This window comes from Aquarana catesbeiana, linkage group LG07 (genome assembly GCF_042186555.1).
Source record: "Aquarana catesbeiana isolate 2022-GZ linkage group LG07, ASM4218655v1, whole genome shotgun sequence".
Classification (NCBI taxonomy): domain Eukaryota; kingdom Metazoa; phylum Chordata; class Amphibia; order Anura; family Ranidae; genus Aquarana; species Aquarana catesbeiana.
Window position 1 is genome coordinate 24,678,320 of NC_133330.1, and position 24,960 is coordinate 24,703,279.

At 41.5% G+C, this 24,960-nt stretch overlaps 1 protein-coding gene across 5 annotated transcripts in view; it reads left to right on the forward strand.

Annotated features, from left to right (window-relative positions):
• The window catches only part of CCDC71 (coiled-coil domain containing 71), a 112,125-nt gene that overhangs the window by 34,474 nt on the left and 52,691 nt on the right, over positions 1 to 24,960 (forward strand). Inside the window, exons 1-2 of one of the 5 annotated variants that reach the window (XM_073591803.1) lie at positions 3,941 to 3,981; positions 7,286 to 7,330. The exons of 2 other annotated variants lie outside the window; for them this stretch is intronic. The gene's annotated coding sequence lies outside the window, so the exon portion shown is untranslated. Of the gene's footprint in view, positions 1 to 3,909; positions 3,982 to 7,285; positions 7,331 to 11,560; positions 11,711 to 24,960 lie in introns of those variants that run through there. 2 more of the 5 variants (XM_073591804.1, XM_073591802.1) reach the window with 2 other exon arrangements.

Genomic DNA, 24,960 nt, shown 5'->3' on the forward strand with positions numbered 1-24,960 from the left:
AAAGCCTAGTATAAAGATAATGTATAAATGTATATATGTATAAAATATCTCAAATATCCATAATCGATGTGGGCAGGGGGTGTTCAGGCTCTGTTTGCTCTTTGGATGCATAGGAACGATAGCCTCACCGACGTATCCTTTTTTTTTTTTTTTCGTTTGTTGCCTCTGATGAATATAAGTACTTGACTCAGCTATGTTGTTGATAATATGTATGTATTCTTACATTCTAGATGGTTACACGCACAATATGTATACATATCGAATTATCCCTGAAGAAGAAGTATAAAACACTTTGTAACGCGTAGGATTCATCGAATGCTCATATGTTATTACATTTGGATCTACCTAATGCCTATATGTGTGTTACAATTTGGGTGTCTCTTTTCTCTTTCAGCCCTTGAAGACACCATGAATTTCATAGGCTCTATTTAATAATATTTTTACGTATATGCTTATATTTATCAATTTTCTTGGTTTATATAAAAAAACTTTTTTAATATTTGCTAAAATAAAATATACTTTTTTATCAATTTTTGTTGACAATTTATGCCTTTAAAGTCCCACCTTCCTTTTGGGGAAAACTTTTTCTGTAGTAAAGACCGAAAATGTGTACTTTCCTCTGTAACTGAGACTCTTTCAACCATATTTGGGGATTTTTATGAACCATCTTGTACCTTACTCTTCTAAGAAGAGAGCTAAAGGAGAAGAAATGCCCCACGTCTGTCAAATTCAAATAATGCTATGAATGGCTTGACTGATTTAAGCCTGGCTTGCTCACAGCAGAGAAGGAAAGGTCTGAGAGGGGCATATCTTCTCTATTCTAGGTATTTTACAGGGGTTACAGCCAATTAGCCTTTCAGTTTACCAAACAAGAAACCATATTATGCCATAACGTCTGCCTCTTTTTCATTAGGGCAGTACAATGAGCCAGACTTTGACCAGAAATGGGACTCATACCTAAGGGAAAAACAGTTGCCTCGGTTGCCTAAACAAGTTCTCTCCTTTCTTTCCATACAGTGTAGAGAATGAGAATCTATTTATTATTGTCATCAAGAGCAATTTTACTTAAAGTGACCAAGTCAGAGGGTGTAAAAGATACTACACAAAGTACTACACTAATACCATCTAAAAGAAGAACCTTTATACTTACTATACAAACTATGTCTGGTGGCCAGTGTGTTAAGACTCTGCCCCTATAGGAGCTCCATGCACATACATATCTGGGTGTGCTGAATAGTATGCCCCTTTGTGGCTGTCGTGGTTCCAAGTTATGTCACTACAGTGCCCTGTTCTGATGTAAGGGTTGATGGGAGAAACCACATTGTCCAGTGGGGACACCTGGAAACCACCAAACCACACCACATTTGTTACACCTGGAAATTTCGGATAGTATAGACCCCTGGTGCCCAACCTGTGGCCCTTTGGTATATCAACCTGCAGCCCTTGGACCTCATGAAGTGGGAATATATTAATTATGGTAATAGTATTGATCTCCACTAGCCTCATGTAATGTTTACAGTTGTGTATTGTCTATCCCCAGCAAAAAATGTAGCATGTCTACACTTTCTGACCCTCATTTCTTCGATTAGGTCTGCAGTTCCTGACAGCCCTCTAAAGTATTACATATATTGAATCTTATGTGCTACCCTTTGGTGATGTCATGGGCTGCATTTACGGCCCCCTTTAGCTCATAAGGGGACAACCACTGGTATAGACACCCAAAGCTCTTCAAGAGGGTGGGGTTTCAACACAAAGGCTGCAGGACAGGTAAGTATAAATACTGGGCTTGAAACAGCAGATAGGAGACGGATATTGCTGAAAATCTTCCATTAAAGTGTTGGATTTCCAGACTTTAGATTTCAAAGTATAGCTAAAGTCAAAGCCTTTTACTTGTAGTTTTGGATAGAGTTGTAGTGGTGGTGGTGGTGATGGTGTCAAGTTTTTATTACTGTCTGCGTCTCTGTTGGGGAAATGTACTCTCTTTGTCCTGGTGTCCATTATCAATGGGACAAGAAGTGAAGAAAAATTCCAATTGTTACAGTTGTAACTGGGCGGGAGGTTATGGGAAAACATTTAATGAGAGCAACAATTCCAATGATAATTGAGAAGGTATTTCTCCTAATTTTATAACGATTTACTCTCATTTCCTGTAACCTTAACAGGAAATGAAGGAAATCTTACCAACAGGATGTGGCAATAGGGGGAAAAAATAAGGTTTCATTCTCGATACAAAACAAATTATTTCCATCAGAAACTTTTAACGAGTTTGTGAATGCTTTAATAATAATTCCAATCAGAAACTCACAAACAAGCAATGGCAGTATATTTCCTTTCAATTTTCCGAGATCTAAAAGACCCAACTAAAAAAATGAATCATGTAGTTATAACACACACATAGTGATGACCAAATTGATTCATTGATTGAGTGAATCAGGCGGACAGCAAATTTGTCTCATGAACATTTATCCTGCAGAAAATCATTCAATTCATGAAGTCGTCATTTCCAATTGTTCCCGAACCACGGAATTCTTCACAGATCACACACACTGTATTTCAGCAAGTAAAGATTACAGAATCAGAGATTCTCCTTATTCAAACATTTCTTTGAACTTACGTACAACCCCAAGAAAAATGACTAAAGATGTATCAACTAGTCCTATACCAACCTTTTTCTAATAAACAAGAGAGTTACAAAGGCCACACAATTCATTAACATCCACTCGGGATTATTGAAAATTTTGCAAAATCAAAGTTAAACAGGAACACCTACGTACATGTACTTGCGAAGGGTCCAAAGGACCTCTCTACTGACTTTTTGCTAAACAGATGAATTCATTTGGCAACAGATTGGTGATTAATTCCCTGTACACACGACCGGTTTTGCCGTCGGAATAAACTCCGAAGGTTTCTCTGACGGAACTCCGCCGGAATTCCAGTCAAGCGGTCTTGCCTACCCACGGTCAAACCAAAGTCCGAACAAAGTCCGACCGTCCAGAACGCGGTGACGTACAGCACTTACGACGGGACTAAAAAAAGGAAGTTCAATAGCCAGTAGCCAATAGCTTCCGTCTTGTACTTGCTTCAGAGCATGCGCCGTTTTTGGTCCGTCAGAACAGCATACAGACGAGCGGTTTTCCCGATAGGAATTGGTTCAGTCGGAAATATTTAGAACATGTTCTATTTCTAGGTCCATCAGAATTTTCGAAAAAGAAAGTCCGACGAGGCACACACACAATCGGAATAGACGATGAAAAGCTTCCGTCTGACTTTTTTCTGTCGGACATTCTGCTCGTGTGTACGCAGCTTTACAGGGAATATTCAGACAAAGCAATACACTCATTACCTAACGACAACCCATCGCAAAATTGTCCTTTTTGTTCAGGAATATAATTTTTTAAACAGCTTTACGTTTTCCCTAAAAATTCTATAGGAAAATGAAGGGAACAGCCTTTTTTTTTAAAGATAAGACTTCCTATTTTATTTGGCCTAAAGATAACTTTGAACCAAAAGCAGCACCATCCTATTATGCAACCATTGTCTTTGTATTACGATTGCTTGGAAAGGGTTACAACTGTGGCTTGCATTTATACTTCTTCTACCACTAGCAAATGTTTTGCAAATCTACAGCTCCCCCAGCTGCACCAAAATTATTCTGATTCTTAACAACCTTCCTCACCACCAGCAAGGTCAGGGAGTGTGGTATTTTCCCACCTCCATGTGGAATGAAAACAGTGTGATAGGAGAAGGCTCCAACTGCCAATGATCGGCACAGACACGGTATACAAGCTCCAGGAAGTGTGGCTACAGCTGTGTGTGGGGGAGGAGGAGAAGAAATAAGCTGCAGTATACAGTAGGGGAAGGGGAGGCAGTATTGCTCTCCAGAAACCCTGTGGCTGTTCCTTTGATACATTCCCTAACTGGCAGCACATTATCATTCGTCAGACTGTGGCCTCCACCCTTCCGGAACAAGAAGGAGAAGAGGTATGAGTGAGTTTTCACATATCTCTTGGGTATTTAATTGGGTGTAGGATTGAGGGCAGCTGTCATGTACAGGAGATTGCTGGGTACATCCTCTGCTGGTGGGGGAGGGGGAGGAGATTACATTTATAGGCTGTGCCTTTGCACTGGTTCTATTAGCATCTGTCTAGCAAAGAACAGTAGATAGATATAGATGGCCTCACTGTCAGCCTAGAAAAGTCATTAGAGGCCCGCTGGGTGTGGGCCTCTCTCCGACTTACAAAGTTATTACACATTTGATATTGGTTGTATGAAGGCCGCATTGGTGCGTGTATGTGGTTATCTGATATTGACGTTTGACTCCCTTAAAAGCAGAAAACGCCTTCAGTACAAGAAGATTAAAGTTTGGGGTTAAGGTGCAACAATGTTTAATGGCATGCAGTAAAGAAAAGTCACACCTCTTCTGCGGAACATCAAACAGGAACAACCCTGTCAAAGAGGAAATCATGTTTATTTTTATCCTCTTTGTATACACCACCCAGAATGTTACACAACAGAGTACATAGAAGTGTTTCCATAGGTTCCTGCTTCCACAGGAGATTACAGTCTAAAGCCTCAATCATACCTGGTGGTGACAAAAACACTCTAGGGTCAACTTAAGGGGGCAACATCTAAACTTCAGGGATTTTTGGGGGGAAACTCAGCAAAAGTCCATGCAGATAATTCCAAAATTACAACTAATACCAGGTCCATGCATGAGTTAACTTTGTAGCCACTAGCCAGGCATGGACCAAAAGTTTGTGCTTTCTTTTGTAGCTGAGACTTTTGCAGCCATATTTGGGAACTCAAACCAAGTACTTTCTATTTTGCTCTTCTAAGAAGTGAGCTAAACAAGAAAAAATGACCTATACCTGTCAATTTTAATTAACACTATGAATAGCTAGATTTGTTTCAGCCTTGCCTACAACAGACAAAAAGAGGCTGGTTTGGGCCTATTGTCTCCATTTTGGGCACTTTGATGTAGCAGTTAATTAGCCTCTCAGTTTAGCAAACAGGAAACCACATTATAAAAAATTGTCTGCCTCCTGTCAATTAGGGCAGCAAACCAAGCAAGACTTTGACCAGAAATGGGCCTCCTCATACCTAAGGGAAGAACGGTTGGCTCAGTGGCCCAACCAGGTTCTCCACTTTCTTTTGCTACAGTGCTGAGAGAGAGAATCTAGTTACTATTGGCATCAAGAGCTATTTTACCTAAAGTGACCATGTCTAAAAGAAGAAGCTTTATACTTGCCTGTCCAGTGGCCAGTGTGTTGAAGCTTGCCTCTCTTGAAGATCTTCAACCACTGACATTTCCAGGTGTGCTGATTAGCGTGTCCCCCCCTCCCCCTTGGCTGCTGTGGTTGCATTCTGCATCACTACATAAAGTGACCATGTCAGGGGGTGTAAAAAATGACTTCACCAATACACTCTGAAAGAAGAAGCTTTAAACTTATCTTTCTAGAAGCCAGCAAATTTGCTCTTTTGAAAAACTCCAGAAATAGAGACTATTTCACATTTCCAGATGTGTCGAAAAGCATGTCCCCAGGTGGCTGCAGTGGTTCCATCTGCCAACCCCTCTGTCACTACTGTGCCCTGTACTGACATAGGGGTCAATGACAGGAACCACAGTGTCCAGTGAAGGGCACATTATTTGCTACACCTGGAAATGTTGGATAATACAGATGGCCAGAGCTCTTCAAGAAGGTAAAGTCTACCTGCCACTAAACAGATGAATTTGTTTGGCAGCAGATCGGCGATTTACGAGAAACATTCAAGCAAACCTATCCACTTGTTATCTAATGACAACCCACCACAAAACCTTTTTGTTCAGGAAGGTAACCCTTTTACCCCTTGCAAATTCAACAGAAAACCAAAGGGAATGACATGCACTCTCATATTAGCCAAAACATTTTTTTAAATAAGACTTCTTACATCCATTCGTATAAAGACCCCTGAGAATCAAACACAGTACCATCTCATTATTCAGTTGTTGCCTTTGTGTTACAATTGCTTAGAAAGGGTTACAACTGTGGCTTGCATTTATTTATTTTCTACCACTAGCAAATGTTTTTTTTAAATCTACAGCTCCCCCCAGCTGCACCAAAACCAGTCTGTTTCTTAGGCAGTCTTCCCCACCACCAGCAAGGTCAGGGAGTGTGGTATTTTTTGACTTCCATGTGGAATGTAAATAATGTGATAAGGGAAAATTCCAACTGCTAATGATCAGCATAGAAACCGTTTCTAAGCTCCAGGCAGTGGGGGGTTGGAAGAGTAAAAAAGCTGCAGTATACAATGGGGGAGGGGAGGCAGTAATGCTTACTAGTCACTGGAAACCCCATGTTTTTTTCCTTTAAAACATTCCCTGGCAGCACATTCAACAGTCAGTTGTGGCCTTCGCCCTGCCGGGAAAAAAAAGTGGAGAAGAGGTATGATTGAGTTTTCACACATCCCTTGGGTATTAATTGGGTGTAGGATTGTGAGCAGCTGTCATGCACAGGAGACTGAAGGGTACATTCTCTAATGGTGGGGGGAGGGGGGGGGAGATTCCATTTATAGGTTGTGCCTTTGCACTGGTTCCATTAGCATCTGCCTAGCAAGGAACAGTAGATAAAGAATTCGAGTCAGCCTAAGCAAGGGAAATGGCCAAACATGACCTCACTGTCAGCCATGGAAGGTCATTAGAGGCCTGCTGTGTGCAAGCCTACCTCCAACTTCTTAGGTTGTTACAAGACTGATATTAGTTGAATGAAGGCCGAATTGGTATGTGTATGTGGTTACCTGTTGTCTTGGCATTTGACTCTTATATCCTCCCTTCAATTCAGAAAGAACCTTCAGAACAAGAAGACCTAAGTTGAGAGTTATGGTGAAACAATGTTTAATTGCATGCAGTAATAAAAGTCTTCACATATTTCTTGGGTATTTAATGGGGTGTAGGATTGTGAGCAGCTGTCATGCACAGCAGACTGCAGGGTACATCCTTTGCTGGTGGGGGAGGGGGAAGTGAGGCCATTTATAGGCTGCGCCTTTGCACTGGTTCCATTACCATCTGTCTAACAAGGAGCCGTAGATAGACAATTTGAGTTGGTTTGGGCAAGGAAAATGGCCAAAGATGGCCTCCCAATCAACCAAAGAAGGTCAGTAGAAGCCTACAGTGTTTTGGCCTCTTTTGGAAACCGACTTTCGAGGTTGTTAAATATCTTATACTGATTGAATGAAGGCCAGATTGGCATGTCTATGTGGTTGTCTGTTATCTGATTTTAGCATTTGTACTTTATATCCTCCCTTAAAGGCAGAAAGAACCTTCAGTGCAAGAAAGCTGAAGCTGAGGGTTAAGGTAGGACGATGGTTGCATACAATAAAGAAAAGTCATTACTCTTCTGAGGGACATCAAACAGGAACAACTCTGTCCAAAAGGAAATTATTTATTTGTTTATTGTATTTATATAAAACTTGACATCTTGCACATCAGATTACATTATTATTATTATTATACAGGATTTATATAGCACCAACAGTTTTCGACACATACATAGAAGCGTTCCCATAGGCCTCACTACACAGGACAGGAGCTTTAAAGCCCGATTATACCTGCAAACACAAAACACTTAAAGGTCAGCTTGAGGGTGCAACAAAAATCCTTTCTTGACCCTTTTGAATCTTAGGAGGAAAATCAGGCAAACTGCATGCAGATGGTATATAAAGAATAACCTCATCACCCTTATGCAGCAAGGCTAGACTGCTAACCTCATAGCCACCTTGCTGCCCATGGCGTAATCACTTCCTTTAAAGATAAATACTCCAAAATTACTACTGGACAACTAATACCAAGGCCATGCATGAGTTAATTTTTCTAGTAAAGACCGAAAGTTTGTACTTTTCTTTGTAACTGAGACTCTTTCAACCATATTTGGGGACTCTTATGAACCCTCTTGTACCTTACTCTTTTAAGAAGAGAGCTAAAGGAGAAGAAATGCCCCATGCCTGTCAAATTCAAATAATGCTATGAATGGCTTGACTGATTTAAGCCTGGCTTGCCCACAGCAGAGAAGGAGAGGTCTGAGAGGGGCCTATCTTCTCTATTCTAGGTATTTTACAGGGATTACAACCAATTAGCCCTTCAGTTTACCAAACAAGTAACCATATTATGCCATAACGTCTGCCTCTTGTTCATTAGGGCAGTATAATGAGCCAGACTTTGACCAGAAATGGGCCTCATACCTAAGGGAAAAACAGTTGCCTCGGTTGCCTAAACAAGTTCTCTCCTTTCTTTCCATACAGTGCTGAGAATGAGAATCTATTTATTATTGTCATCAAGAGCTATTTTACTTAAAGTGACCAAGTCAGGGGGTGTAAAAGATACTACACAGAGTACTACACTAATACTATCTAAAAGAAGAACCTTTATACCTATTATACAAACTATGTCTGGTGGCCAGTGTGTTAAGGCTCTGCCCTCTATAGGAGCTCCATGCACATACATTTCTGGGTGTGCTAAATAGTGTGTCCCCTTGTGGCTGCCGTGGTTCCATGTTATGTCACTACAGTGCCCTGTTCTGATGTAAGGGTTGATGGGAGAAACCACATTGTCCAGTGGGGGACACCTGAAAATCACCACACCACACCAACACCACATTTGTTACACCTGGAAATTTTGGATAGTATAGACCCCTGGTGCCTAAGCTGTGACCCAAGGGCCACGTGGCCCTTTGGTATATCAACCTGCAGCCCTTGGACCTCATGTAGTGGGAATATATTGATTATGGTAATAGCATTGATCTCCACTAGCCTTGTGTAATGTTCCCAGTTTTGTGTTGTCTATCCCCAGCCAAAAATGTAGCATATCTACACTCTCTGACCCTAATTTCTTCTATTAGGTCTGCAGTTCCTGACAGCCCTCTAAAGCATTACATATATTGAATAGTATGTGTGGCCCTTTGATGATGTCATGGGCTGCATTTGCGGCCCCCTTTAGCTCATAAGTGGACAACCACTGGTATAGACACCCAAAGCTCTTCAAGAGGGTGGGGCTTCAACACAAAGGGTGCAGGACAGGTAAGTATAAATACTGGGCTTGAACAGCAGATAGGAGATGGATAATGCTGAAAATCTTCCATTAAAGTGTTGGATTTCCAGACTTTAGATTTCAAAGTATAGCTAAAGTCAAAGCCTTTTACTTGTAGTTTTGGATAGAGGGGTAGTGGTGGTGGTGGTGGTGGGGGGGGGGGATGGGTGGTAAAACCCTTGTCAAGTTTTTATTACTGTCTGTGTCTCTGTTGGGGAAATGTACTCTCTTTGTCCTGGTGTCCATTATCAATGGGACAAGAAGTGAAGAAAAATTCCAACTGTTTTGCCCCGTACACACGGACGGATTTTCCGATGGAAAATGTCCGATCGGAGCGTGTTGTCGGAAATTCCGACCGTGTGTGGGCTCCGTCGGACATTTTCCATCGGATTTTCCGACACACAAAGTTGGAGAGCAGGAGATAAAATTTTCCGACAACAAAATCCGTTGTCGGAAATTCCGATCGTGTGTACACAAATCCGACGGACAAAGTGCCACGCATGCTCAGAATAAATAAAGAGATGAAAGCTATTGGCCACTGCCCCGTTTATAGTCCCGACGTGCGTGTTTTACGTCACCGCGTTCAGAACGATCGGATTTTCCGACAACTTTGTGTGACCGTGTGTATGCAAGACAAGTTTGAGCCAACATCCGTCGGAAAAAATCCTAGGATTTTGTTGTCGGAATGTCCGAACAAAGTCCGACCGTGTGTACGGGGCATTACAGTTGTCACTGGGCAGGAGGTTATGGGAAAAAATATAATGAGAGCAACAATTCCAATGACAATTGAGAAGGTATTTTCCATAATTTTATAACGATTTACTCTCATTTCCTGTCACCTTAACAGGAAATGAAGAAAATCTTACCAACAGGATGTGGCAATAGGGGGAAAAAAATAAGGTTTCATTCTCGATACAAAACAAATTATTTGCATCAGAAACTTTGAACGAGTTTGTGAATGCTTTAACAATAATTCCAATCAGAAACTCACAAACAAGCAATGGCAGTATATTTGCTTTCAATTTTCCGAGACCTAAGGCCTCATGTACACTGCTGCTGCTAAATGGACGTTTTGGATGAAGTTTTTTTCAACTGCCCCTAAACTCTACTCTATGTTATCTTATCTGTCCATGTACACAGGGTCATTTACTGTCGTTTATAGGCAGTTGCGTTTAGAGGCATTGTTTGGAACGCAAAAAAATGCATTCAGAAGCTGAGTTTAAAGGCATTTCAAGCGCCAAATGCTTATAAACGCGGCTAAACGCGGGAACTCATTTTTCATTTTTGGCTATTTCCAAAAAAAAAAATGTTTTTTCTTTTTTAAAACACTTCTAAATGCAAATTGCGCTACTAGACGCGGCATGTAAGAGCGACAAAACGAACGTTTTAAACGTTGATTACTATCTGTCAAGGTAAATCGTTCAGGAGAGGTTATAAAAACATCCTGTGTACATGAAGCCTGAAAAGACCCAACTAAAAAAATGAATCATTCAGTTATAACACACACATAGTGATGACCAAATTGATTCATTGATTGAGTGAATCAGGCGGACAGCAAATTTGTCTCATGAACATTTATCCTGCAGAAAATCATCCATTTCATGAAGTCGTCATTTCCAATTGTTCCCGAACCATGGAATTCTTCACAGATCACACACCAGAACTGTATTTCAGCAAGTAAAGAGTACCGAATCAGAGATTCTCCTTATTCAAACATTTCTTTGAACTTACGTAGATGCTACAACCCCAAGAACGATAACTAAAGATGTATAAACTAGTCCTTTACCAACCTTTTCTAATAAACAAGAGAGTTACAAAGACCACACAATTCCTTTCCATCCACTCGGGATTGTTGAAAATTTTGCAAAATCAAAGTTAAACAGGAACACCTACGTACATGAACTTGTGAAGGGTCCAAAAGGACCTCTCTACTGACTTTCTACTAAACAGATTAATTCATTTGGCAGTAGATTGGTGATTTACAGGGAATATTCAGACAAAGCAATACACTCTATACCTAACGACAACCCATCGTAAAATTATTGTCCTTTTTTGTTCAGGAGGAATATCATTTTTTAAATGGCATTACGTTTTCCCTAAAAAATATATAGGAAAATGAAGGAAATAGCCTTTTTTTTAAAGATAAGACTTCATATTTTAATCGGCCAAAAGATAATTTTGAACCAAAAGCATCACCATTCTATTATGCAATCACTGTCTTTGTATTACGATTGCTTAGAAAGGGTTACAACTGTGGCTTGCATTTATACTTCTTCTACCACTAGCAAATCTACAGCTCCCCCAGCTGCACCAAAACCAGTCTGAATCTTAACAGCCTTCCCCACCACCAAGCAAGGTCAGGGAGTGTGGTATTTTCCCACCTCCATGTGGAATGAAAACAGTGCGATAGGGGAAGGCTCCAACTGCCAATGATCGGCATAGACACGGTATCCAAGCTCCAGGAAGTGTGGCTACAGCTGTGTGTGGGGGAGGAGGAGAAGAAAAAACGCTGCAGTATACAGTAAGGGAAGGGGAGGCAGTATTGATCTCCAGAAACCCTGTGGCTGTTCCTTTGATACATTCCCTAACTGGCAGCACATTATCATTCGTCAGACTGTGGCCTCCACCCTTCCGGAACAAAAAGGAGAAGAGGTATGAGTGAGTTTTCACATATCTCTTGGGTATTTAATGGGGTGTAGGATTGAGGGCAGCTGTCAAGTACAGGAGATTGCAGGGCACATCCTCTGTTGGTGGGGGGGGGGGGGGGGAGATTAAATTTATAGGCTGTGCCCCTGCACTTGTTCTATTAGCATCTGTCTAGCAAAGAACAGTAGATAGATATAGATGGCCTCACTGTCAGTCTAGGAAAGGCATTAGAGGCCTGCTGGGTTTCGGGCTCTCTCCGACTTTCAAAGTTATTACATATCTGATATTGGTTGTATGAAGGCTGCATTGGTGTGTATGTGGTTATCTGATATTGACATTTGATTCCCTTAAAAGCAGAAAACGCCTTCAGTACAAGAAGACTAAAGTTTAGGGTTAAGGTGCAACAATGTTTAATGGCATGCAGTAAAGAAAAGTCACACCTCTTCTGCGGGACATCAAACGGGAACAACCCTGTCCAAGAGGAAATCATGTTTATTTTTATCCTCTTTGTATACACCACCCAGAATGTTACACAACAGAGTACATAGAAGTGTTTCCATAAGTTCCTGCTTCCACAGGAGATTACATTCTAAAGCCTCAATCATACCTGGTGACAAAAACAATCTAGCGTCAACTTAAGGGGGCAACAGCTAAACTTCTGGGACTTTTTTGGGGAAACTTAGCAAAACTCCATGAAGATAATTCCAAAATTACAACAAATACCAGGTCCATGCATGAGTTAACTTTGTAGCCAGGCATGGACCAAAAGTTTGTGCTTTCTTTTGTAGCTGAGACTTTTCCAGCCATATTTGGGAACTCAAACAAACCCTTCGGGACATGCTATCAAATACTTTCTATTTTGCTTCTTCTAAGGAGTGAGCCAAACAAGAAAAAATTACCCATGCCCGTCAAATTCAGTTAATACTATGAATGGCTAAATTGGTTTCAGCTTGACTTGCCCACAGCAGAGAAAGAGAGGTCCTCAGAGGGTCCTATCATCACCATTCTGGGCAGTTTTACAGAGGTAATAGACAATTAGCCTCTCAGTTTACTGACTAAGAAACCGTATTATAAAATTATGTCTGTCTCCAGACCATCAGGGCAGCATACTGAGCCAGACTTCGGCCAAAACATGGACCTCATACCTAAGGAAAGAACAGTTGTTCTTCTAGAAACTCCAGTTATTATTGGCATAAAGAGCCAACCTGGTTTTCCCCTTTCCTTCGGTACAGTGCTGAGTGAGATAATCCAGTTACTATTGGCTTCAAAAACTTTTTTACTTAAAGTGATCATGTCAGGGGGTGTAAAAAATTACTGCACCAATACACTCTGAAAGAAGATGTGTTGAAAAGCATGTCCCCAGGTGGTTGATGTGGTTCCACTGTGACAGATCTATCCAGGACAGGGGCTTTTGGAGGGGGACTATGGTCTAGCCTTCTACCCACTATTTATGTCCCATGGAGGAGACTGAGGATTTTGTCTGCTTCTCCCGGTTTGAGCATGGAGGAGAAACCCTCTGACTGTCCGGGAGTATCTACTGGGATTATGCAGCCAGTAAGTCCCCAGAACAGTGGTGCATCTGCGGAAACATTGTCAGACAGATTGTGCAGGTGCACCTTCACCACCTGTGGATATGAGACTCTTCTTGGGCAAATTTCTTATCTAGCCGAGGCTGGTCCTTGAGAGCTGCATAATGCGGCATTTGCCCATTTTCCCCGGGCTACTACCAACTTTATATAATTAACTTTTTATACTATTTCCGCCGAAGATGTGTCACTTGGTAACCTAGATCTGAGCTGGAAATGGAGTGGGACATTTAGAAAGAGTAGTGTAATGTACTTTATGTATCCAGAGCTGTGGATTTGTTTCTGGGTATCCTGGTGGGCACGCCCTGGCTAATCAAGACTTATTGTAGACATGTTTTCCAGCACATAGACAAGGGAAGAAGGGTGGGAAATTCCTGTGACTACTAGCCATACTGATAAAACCTGTCTAGGTGCCTACCTGTTAATTAGATGACTGTTTAAAGGTTGCATTGTCATGTTTTTACTTATCTTATCTATGCTAATAACTCAAAGAGGGGAAAGTCTTCCTGGGGATAAAAGTATGTGTCTGGCTTTCAATAAACAGTTATTCCTTTGGTTTTACCTAAACATCTTGTCTGCTATAATGCTTGGTTAAAGGGCTGGTCTGCTGGAAGGGTTTGGAGGGCAGAAGGCACTGTTTGACAGAGGCACCCAGTCAGGGTGCCAGGGGGTCTGTCACATCCACCTGCCAACCCCTATGTCACTACTGTGCTCTGTACTGACATAGGGGTCTATGGGAGGAACCACAGTGTCCAGTGAAGGACATGCTATTTGTTCCACCTGCAAATTTTGGATAGTACAGGCACCCAGAGCTCTTCAAGAAGGTGACGATTAAACATCAAAGGCTGCCAGATAGGTAAGTATAAATACTGGGTTTGAAATAGCACGTAGTAGACTGATATCTGAGGATCTTCCATTAAACTGTTGGGTATCCAAACTTTAGCTTTCAAAGTGTATCTAGAGCCAAAGCCTTTTAGGTTTAGTTTTGGATAGAGTGGTGAGGGGTTAAAACCCCGTCAGGATTTTATTGCTGTCTCGGTCTCTGAATGGGGAAATTCAACTTCTAAAATTATAATGGTGACCATTATCAATAGGAAAAATAGCGATGGGAAATCCAAATTGTTACAGCTGTCACTGGGACAGGGAGTAAGAGGGAAATCTTCCAATGAGAGCACCAATTCCAATTTATCTATCATAGGTACTTATATGGTGTTGTCAATTAAGGCAGTGCTTTACATATACAGTACATTGTACATTCACATCAGTATCTGCTCAATGATCTTACAATCTAAGGTCCCTAACTCACATTTATACATACACATACCAGGGCCAGTTTAAACAGGTGCCAACTAACCTACCAGCAGGTCTTTGGAGTGTGGGAGGAAACTGGAGTACCAGGAGGAAACTCCCGCAGGCACAGGGAGCACATGCAAACTCCAGGAAGGTAGTGTCGTGGTTCCAATGACAATTGAGAGGGTTTTTCACCTAATTTTGGAAATATTTCCTCTCTTTTTCTTGTCTCCTGAACAAGAAATGAGGGAAATCTTACCAATATGATGTGGCAATAGGTGGAAAAAATAAAAAAAATTTTTAATCTAGAAAAAAAACAAACGATTTCCATCAGAAAGTTTGAACGATTTTGTAAATACTTTGACAATAATTCAAATTAGAGATTCACAAAGAGACAATGGTTTTAAATCTTTGTATTTCCTTACCTTTTATATTTCAAATTTCTGCCATCTTAAAGATTCAATTGAAAAAGTAATAATTCGGTTATAGCACACACAAAGTGGTGACTAAATTGACTTACAAATCAGGCGTACTGCACGTTTGTCTCATGAACATTTGTCCTGCAGAATATCATATGATTCATGAAATCATCATTTCCATAGTTCATGATTCTTCCTACACCACACATCAGAACTGTATGCAACTATTTCAGCAAGGTAAAGATTACAAAGTCAGAGATTCTTCTTATTCGGAGCGCTTATTCAAACTTCTGTAGTTACTACAACCCCAAGAAAAAAAATACCTAAAGATTTATTAACTAGACCTGTACCAACCTTCCAAATAAACAAGTGTGGGTAAAATGGCCACACACGGTCTTCAATCCCTTTGGATCCACTCGGAATATGAATAATTTAGCAAAAATCAAGGCTAACCACTTCAGCCCCGGAAGATCTTCCCCCTTAATGACCAGGCCAATTTTTGCGATACGGCACTGCGTCGTTTTAACTGACAATTGCGCAGTCGTGCGACGTTGTACCCAAACAAAACTGATGTCCTTTTTTTCCCACAAAGAGAGCTTTCTTTTGGTGGTATTTGATCACCTCTGAAGTTTTTATTTTTTGCGCTATAAAGAAAAAAAGACTCGCAATTTAAAATAAAAACAAAAACAAAAAAAACAATATTTTTTACTTTTTGCTTGAATAAATATCCAAAAAAAAACAACAAAAAAACAAATTTCTTCATCAGTTTAGGCCAATATGTATTCTTCTACATATTTTTGGTAAAAAAAATTTCAATATGATTGGTTTGCACAAAAGTTATAGCGTCTACAAAATAGGAGATAGATTTATGGCATTTTTATTATTAATTTATTTTTTACTAGTAATGGCAGTGATCTGCGATTTTTAGCAAGACTGCGACATTGCAGGGGACAGATCGGACACTTTTGACACTGTTTTGGGACCAGTGACATTTATACAGCGATCAGTGCTATAAAAATGCACTGATTACTGTATAAATGACACGGGCAGGGAAGGGGTTAACACCAGTGGGCGATCAAGGGGTTAAATGTGTTCCCTGGGGGATGTTTCGAACTGTAGGGGGAGGGGACTGACGGGGAGTACAGAGAGATCTCTGTTCCTAATCACTAGGAACAGACAATCACTCTGTACTTCCCTGTCAGAACGGGGATCTGTTTGTTTACATTGACAGATCCCTGTTTTGGCTCTCTGTGGAGCAATCGCAGGTGGCTGGCGGACATCGTGGCCGCTGGCCTTGCACATCAGCTCCCTCGTCATGCAGCGTGCGCACGCACGTGCCTGCTATAGCTGTTAAAGCGGGAGTCCGGCGACCAATCTTTTTTTTTTTTTTTTTTTGAGGTCATTGAGACACTTTGCTAACTCCAAAATAATACTCACAGTTTGGGTGTAATATTTCCGCCTCTGTCTGTTTTCATACTGAAGAATAACTTAAAAAATGTGATGCTGGCTGTTTCCATCTTGCTTGTGGGCATGTAAAGCCCACAAGCATTGATTTCCTGGATGCGGTGAATGCTGTTCATTCACAGCTTGTTCACACACATGATCATTGTTCCCGCACTGAATCTTGGGAAGCCTGACACTAAGCTCCCAGGAGACAGTGCGGCGCAGTGGAAAGGCAATAAACATGCCTACTCCCATGGGAGGAGAGACAGGAAGTGCCACAATAAAGTACAATCTAAAGGTAATTACAGCGATAAAAAAAAAATTCGTGCAGCATTTGAACATCTATGCAATTAACTGAAGGGGGTAAGAATTAAAAATTTGAGTGGAACCCTGCTTTAAAGAGACCGATGTACAGCTACGGCAATTTACGGGAACGAGCCACCCTGTCGCAGTATGACTGCGGCTGGTCGGCAAGCGATTAAACAAGAACACCTGCAACAGGGGTGTGCAAACTTTTGCCCTTCCTGGACCACAATGGAAAAAGAGGAAGAAAAAAGGTCTTGGGCCACACATAAAATGTACTCACAATATGGAGAGCCGATGAGCAGAAAAGGTCAGGCAGATCACAAGCTAAAGTCATAAGGTTCTAAAGTCATAAGGTTCTAAAGTCATAAGGTTCTAAAGTCAGAAGTTTTTCTTTATCTTAATGCATTCTATGCATTAAGATAAAAAACCTTCTGTGTGCATCAGCCCCCCTAATACCTACCTAAGCCCCATCTTGATCCAGCAATGTTGCACGAGAGTCTCGGCTGTCCAGGACTCTCCCTTCTCACTGGCTGAGACAGTAGCTGGGCTCCACTGGCTCCCACTGCTGTCAATCAAAGTCAGGAGGCCAGTGAGGAGAGAGAGGGGGCCGAGCTGTGGCTCTGTGTCTGAATGGCTCGGCTCGGGTGACCCCATAGCAAGCTGCTTGCTGTGGGAGCACTCGGTAGGAGGGAGGGGCCAGGAGCACCGGCGGGGGACCCGAGAAGTGGAGGATCCGGGCTGCTCTGTGCAAAACCATTGCACAGAGCAGGTAAGTATAACATGTTTGTTATTTTAAACAAAAAAAAAAATAAAAAATAAGACTTTATTATCACTTTAACCATCACTGATATAGATAATGTACCTATCGGAGCAAAAAAAAAAACATAATTTCTTTGTAATATTTAATTATAAAAGTAAAAGAGGGCAACATAAAACTATGATAAACTAACGCATCAATATCTGGTTCGATGGAGAAGCAATTCTCAGTGAATTCTCATCAGATATTTAAATTCTAATTTTGCCCTTTGTGATCTTCATCCTTGAAAATAGTTGCTCACAAATCTAGGTGCTACCGAAAACTGATGACATGAATAAGGCGTGATTGTGAAGGGTGGGAGATTTTTCTTTGGGAAGATAAAACTTCTAAAAGTCCTGTAGACACTGTACATTTTTTCTTCAGATGCAATGTATACGCTAAGTGTAAAGACATTTGAAAAAAAAAAAATGTTACAAAAAACCCCAACATTTTTAAGTACCTGTATGTTTACGATTTTGTGTTGGGCCGCATGCGGCCCTCGGGCCACACGTTAAACACCCCTGACCTACATAAACTTGTAAAGGGTCTTTTGCAGGAATAAAATTTGCACGATTCCCCCCATCAGCACAGCAGCCCCGATAGGGGAATCCCTCCTGCCGAGACATTGTCTGCTCCCCGCGGGGGCAGGCTGAGGAAGCCGCTCCCACCGGGAGAAGACAGTGATTGTTGCTAGTGGCTATAGCAGCTGCTAGCAATAATCACAAGTGAATCCGACAGGCTGGTTGTACCCAAGTTGATCGATCAATCAGCTTGGTAATTCAGCCTGCCCACACACAGTTCAAATCACAGTTCATCTTCATGCTGAACCGGCCAAGATTCCAACCATCTATGGCTGGCCTTACAAGGACCATTCAATTAAACCTAGGGATCCTCAAACTACGGCCCTCCAGCTGTTGAGGAACTACGCGTCCCACGGGGCATTGTAAAACTCTGACATTCACAGACATGGCTAGGCATGATGGGAATTGTAGTTTCTGAACAACTGGAGGGCCGTAGTTTGAAGACCCCTGAATTAAACCAATCCACTCATTACCTGGTACAATGATTTTTATTGAAATACAAAGAGAACAGATGAAAAATTCAAGCGCAGGGGAAACGAGCATTAGACACAAAATTTCACGCAAAAAATACAGAAGAAAACGTGTCATAGAGTGTGAACTATGAATTAACAAAGACCCTTCGGCCGAGGCCTGGCGTCAGAGCTAAGTGCCTAAGCCTTCATACTCAGGGGCTAAGGTGGTTGAAGGGAGTGTCCACTAGGAAGGGAATAACTAAACCAGATAGAACATGGGGCAAAAAAAAAAAATAGGGCGAAAGGAAAAAAAAGAAAGGAAGTTTTTTAGAGGGAAGCACGGGAAGGAGATTTGGGAAACAAATAGGAGGGGGGAAAGGGGCATAAACAAGGAGCGAGAAAGGGAAGGGAAGTTCCCCCGGGCTGTGGATAGGGGTAGGTTTATTTTAGAGGCCTAGGCTGGTCAGGTGTAAGGTTGGAAGGGCGTAAGACCACCACGGGGGGCCCACACTTAGTTTAGTATGAGTGTCGTGGAGGATACTTGTCATCTTTTCATGAATCATAGGGGTCGCTTCGCCTCTGCAAATGAAACGGCCGGCTTTTTCCAGGCCCTGGCTATTGCGCTTTTAGCTGCGATAAATAGGTAAGTGGCTAATTTCTGCTGGTAAGAGAAAAGGCCCGGGATCAGACAATGGAGCAAGGCGAGTTTGGCGTCCTTGCAGATAGAAATGTGGAAAAGGGTGACCAGGAGTCCGAAGACCCTTGACCCAATCCACTCATTATCTAATGAAAACCTTTCTGTTCAGGAAGGTAATTCTTTTACCCGCATTCAAATGTCCTTGCAAATTCAACAGGAAACCAAAAGGGAATGACATGCGCTCTAATAATAGCCAAAACAATTTTTAACATTGTTTTTAAACACAACATCCTGTTTCCATTAGCATAAAGACAACTAAGAATCAAACACAGCACCATTGCATTATGCAACTGTGGCCTTTGTGTTAAGATTGCTTAGAAAGGGTTAGAACTGTGGCTTGCATTCATACTTTTTCTACCACTAGCAAAGGTTCTGCAAATCTGCACCTCCCCCAGCTGCACCAAAACCAAAATCTGATTCTTAACAACCTTCCCCATCACCAGCAAGGTCAGGGAGTGTGGCGTTGTCCCACCTCCATGTGGAATGAAAACAGTGTGATAAGGTAAGGCTCCAACTGCCAATGATCGGCATAGAAATTGTTTCCAAGCACCAGGAAGTGTGGCTACAGCTCACTGTGTGTGGGGGAGGAGGAGAGAAAGAAAAAAAAAAAGCTGCAGTATACAGTGGGGGAGGGGAGGCAGTATTGCTCTCCGGAAACCCTGTGGCTGATCCTTTGATTCCCTAACTGACTGCACATTATCATTTGTCAAACTGTGGCCTTCGCCCTTCCAGAAAAAAAAGGAGAAGAGGTATGATTGAGTTTTCACATATTTTTTGGGTATTTAATGGGGTGTAGGATTGTAAGCAGCTGTCATGCACAGGAGATTTGCAGTTCATCCTTTGCTGGTGGGGGGAGTGGTGCTAATTGTAGGCTGTGCCTTTGCACTGGTTCCATTAGCCTCTCCAGCAAGGAACATTACACAGACATTCTGAGTTGGACAAGGCAAGGGGAAGGCCAAAGATGGCCTCGTTGTCAGCCTAGGAAGGTCCTTAGAAGCCTGCTGTGTGCAGGCCTCCTACTCGCTTTTAAAGTTATTACATATCTGATATTGGTAGAAGGAAGGCCACATTGGTGTGTGTGTATGTGGTTATCTGTTATCCGATATTGGCAATTGACTTTTAAATTAGATAGGCAGTTATTGGCTGTGCCTTTGCACTGGTTCCATTAGCATCTGTCTAGCAAGGAACCGTAGACAGACAATTTGAGTTGGCTTGGGCAAGGAAAATGGACTCACTATCAACCAAGAAAGTTAGTAGAAGTCTGCTGTGTTTGGGCCTCCTACCAACTTGCAAAACTATTACATATCTGATGTTGGTTGTAGGAAGGCCACATTGGTGTGTGTTTGTGGTTATCTGTTGTCTGATATTGGCATTTGACTTTATTGAAAGGCAGAGGGAACATTCAGTACACAAAGGCTGATGTTGACGGCTTATGCTGCGTACACACGAGCAGACTTTTCAGCATCAAAGGTCCGACGGTCTTTCCGACGGACTTTCGACAGACTTTTGAACGACCGGACTTGCCCACGCATGAACGGACTAAAGTCTGTTAGAAAGTCCGTTGGTTTGAACGTGATGACGTGACGTACGAAGGGACTAGAATGAAGAAGTTCATAGCCAGTAGCCAATAGCTGCCCTTGCGTCCTTTTTTGTCCATCAGAATAGCATACAGACGAACAGATTTTTCGACCAGACTCGAGTACGTCGGAAAGATTTGAAACATGTTCCAAATCTAAAGTCCGTCTTATTTTCGACAGAAAAGGTCCGATGAAGCCCACACACGGTCGGATTGTCCGACGGATTCGTTCCGGTCGAAAAGTCCGGTCGTGTGTACACGGCTTAAGGTGCAAGAATGTTTAACCGCATGCAGTAAAGAAAAGTCACACCTCTTCTGAGGTACATCAAACAGGAACAAACCTGTCCAAGAGGAAATCATAATTATTTTTATCCTCTTTGTATACACCAGCCAGAATATTACACAACAGAGTACATAGAAGCATTTCCATAAATTCCTGCTTCCCCAGGAGTTTAAATTCTAAAGCCCCAACCATACCTTGTCACAAAAAAAACCCTCTAAGGTCAAATTCAGGAGGCAACAGCTAAACTTCCAGGGCCTTTTTGAATCTTAAAAGGAAACTCAGGAAAACTCAGATGATTCCAAAATTACAACTAATGCCAGGGCTATGCATGAGTTAACATTGTAGCAAAGTAAGAACCTAAGAATTGTCCTTTTTTTTGTAGCTAAGACTTTTTCAGCCATATTTTGGAACTCCTGCAAACCCTCCTGTGCAAATATTTTCTACGTTACTTTTCTAAGAAGTGAGCTAAATAAGAAAAAATGACCCATGCCTGTCAATTTTAATTAACACGATGAATGGCTAGATTTGTTTCAGCCTGGCTTGCCTAAGGCTAAAACAGAGAAGAAGAGGACTGGTATGGGGCCTATCTTCTCCCTTTTGGGCACTTTGATGTAGCAATTAGGCTAACTGCATAGCCACCGTCCTGCTCATGACATAAACACTTCCATCAAAGATGATGATTCCAAAGTTATTACTGGACAACTAATACCAAAGCCAGGTGTGGACCTAATGTTTGTGCTTTCCTTTGTAGATGAGACTCTTTCAGCCATATTTGGGGGCTCTTATGAACCTTTTTGAACCTTACTCTTCTAAGAAGAGAGCTAAACAAGAAGAAATACCTATAGAGGAGAAATCAAAACTAACAGACTTTACCGGTACCAGAAAAAGGACTATGCCACATAAATTTAATTTAAAATAAATACCTGTCAAATATGATCAACTCAATGAATAGTTTTGGCTGATTCTAGGTCTGAGATGAGCCTATCTTCTCCATTCTGGGCAGTTTTACAGACGTGACAGCTAATTAGCCTCTCAGTTTACCAAAAGGGGTAACCATATTATAAAAAATTGCCTGCATCCTGGCTATAAGGGCAGCAAACCGGGCTAGACTTTGGCCAGAAATGGGCCTAATACCTAGGGGAAAAACAGATGCCTTGGTGGCCCAACCAGGTTCACCTCCTTCTTTTGGTACAGTGCTGAGAGAGAGAAAATCTAATTACTATTGGCACCAAGAGATATTTTACTTAAAGTGACCATGTAGGGGGGGATACCGCACCAATACCATTGGAAAGGAGAGGCTTTAAATTCACCTTTCTGGCAGATGGTGACTTTGGTCTCTTGAAGAACTCAAGGCATAGCGAATATTTGACATTTCCAGGTGTGTCTAATAGCATGTCCCCCGATGGCTGCTGTGGTTCCACCCCTATGTGACTGCTGTGCCCTGTAGGGACATAGGTTCAAAGCTTAATTCAGTGATCACATCGTTAAAGCAGAAGTAATGTTTCAGAGCCTCGCCGGCCCCCTTTATCAGGCATGTGACCATACCTGATGAAGGGGTCCAGCGAGGCTCTGATATGTTGCTTCTGCTGTAACAATGTGCATGCTGAATAAAGATTTGGAACCATTCTGGAGATCCATGGAGTGCTGGTGACTTTCGCTTGCTCGGATTATCTTTGGTTCCAGCCAGTGGCAGTTTCAGAACCCACTTACTCACACAGCCATCTCTTCAGGAACTTGTGCGTTGGGAATAGTGCGTTGGAATGTATAGGGACATAGGGGTTAATAGGAGGAGCCATAATGTCCAGTGAGAAACAAGCTTTTTGACATACCTGTAAGCTTTGGATAGTATCCCCGCCCAGAGCTCTTAAAGAAGGTGACATTTTAACTCAAAAGCTGCCAAACAGGAAAGTAAAAATACTGGTTTTGAAAAAGCAGGTAGGAGATTGATATTGCTGAAAGCTGGTGAAATAATTCTTTCAACTGTTGGGTAGCCAGACCTTAGATTTCAAAGTGTATAAAAAACCAAAGCCTTTTATTTCTAGTTTTGGATAAAGTTGTGATGGTTTAAACCCCCTGTCAGGTTTTGATTGCTGTCTTTGCCTCATTTGTGGAGATTCACCCTTACAAAAAGGGACTGGAAATCCAAAATGTTACAACTGTCACCGGAACAGGAAATGAGGGGACATTTTCCAATAGGAACAACATTCCAATGACAATCAAGAGAAAATTTACCCTCATTTTGGAAAGATGTCCTCTCATTTCCTGTCTTCCAAACTGGAAATATGTCCAACGAGATACAAACCACAAAAAAAAAAACAAGAGACCAATACAAAACAAAAAATTTCCATCAGAATGTTTGATTGTATTTGTGAATATCTTGACAACAATTCAGAAAAGAAGCAATGGCTCTGCATTTCCTCTAAATTTTCCAAGTTCTCAAAGATTCAGCAAAAAAATAAATCACCCAGTTATACCACACACATAGTAATGACCACATTTTTTCACAAACCAGGAGAACTTCAAATCTGTCTTGTAAAGGTTTGTCCTGCAGAAAACCATATGATTCATTAAATCACAATTTCCATTGTTCCCGGACCATGTGATTCTTCACAGATAACACATTTACATACTAGAGCATTGATTCTCAACCTTACTAGTGCCGTGACCCCTTGATAAAATTTCCCAAGTTGTGGGAACCCCTAACAGTACAATTATTTTCGTTGCTCCTTCATGGCTGTAATTCTGGTGAGTGCATAATTCAGAAGGTGATGGCGCATCACGGGTGTTTGGGTGCTATACACTATGTATATCTCGCACTGGCATGAAACAACCACTTTTGAGGAACCAAATGGGACGTTTATATATAAATTATATATATAAATTATATATCAACGTGACACAAATTATTGTTCCATAATAATTTTTTTCTTGCACAGTCACGTTGGGCTTGTGTCACGTTGACACACAGTATAAACATGTTTTTATTAATTACCAGTTACTCAGGTGTTTTGTCAGAATTGGCAACCCATAAAATCTGCTAACGGAAATGACGTTCCGTCGACGCCATCTTGGTACAGTCGTCCGCAGTAAGGCTACAGTTAGAAGTCGGCAAGCGGTCATCTTTTTACACCCACCGAAGTCTTGCATTTTACACTTATTTTTACCAGTAAACTGAGCTTATATACTATATTAGACATTCGTACGAATTTCCGAAAATTCATAAATTCGTAAGGATCCGAAATACGAATTTTGTACGAAATTTCGTTTACGAACTTCGGATAACTTTATCATAACGAACTTTCGTTATTGTTACGAAAAGTTAAAGGAACTAAAAGTTAAAAACACAGGAAGTCAGCACAGCACAGGGATGGTGGGGGCCCCTCATAATGATAAATTTATCATAACGAACTTTCGTTATTGTTCCGAAAAAGTTAACGAAACTAAAAGTTAAAAAACCCAGGAATCAGTACAGGGATGGTGGGGGCCCTCAAAATGATAAATTCATCATAACGAACGTTCGTTATTGTTACGAAAATTTTACGAACCTAACGAAAATTCGACACGAATTACGAATTAATTTTAATACGAAACGGAATGAAAATAAACTAATTTATTGACGGCGCACATGTCTATACTATATAAGCTTAGTTTGCTGGTAAAAATAAGTGTAAAATGCAAGACTTCGGTGGGTGTAAAAAGATGTCCGCTTGCCGATTCCTAACTGTAGCCTTATTGCGGACGGGTGCCGGGTGTACTAAGATGGCGGCGACAGAACGTCACTTCCGCAGAGGTCTCCCCTCTCCCAGAAATGACGTCTCGCTGGCTGA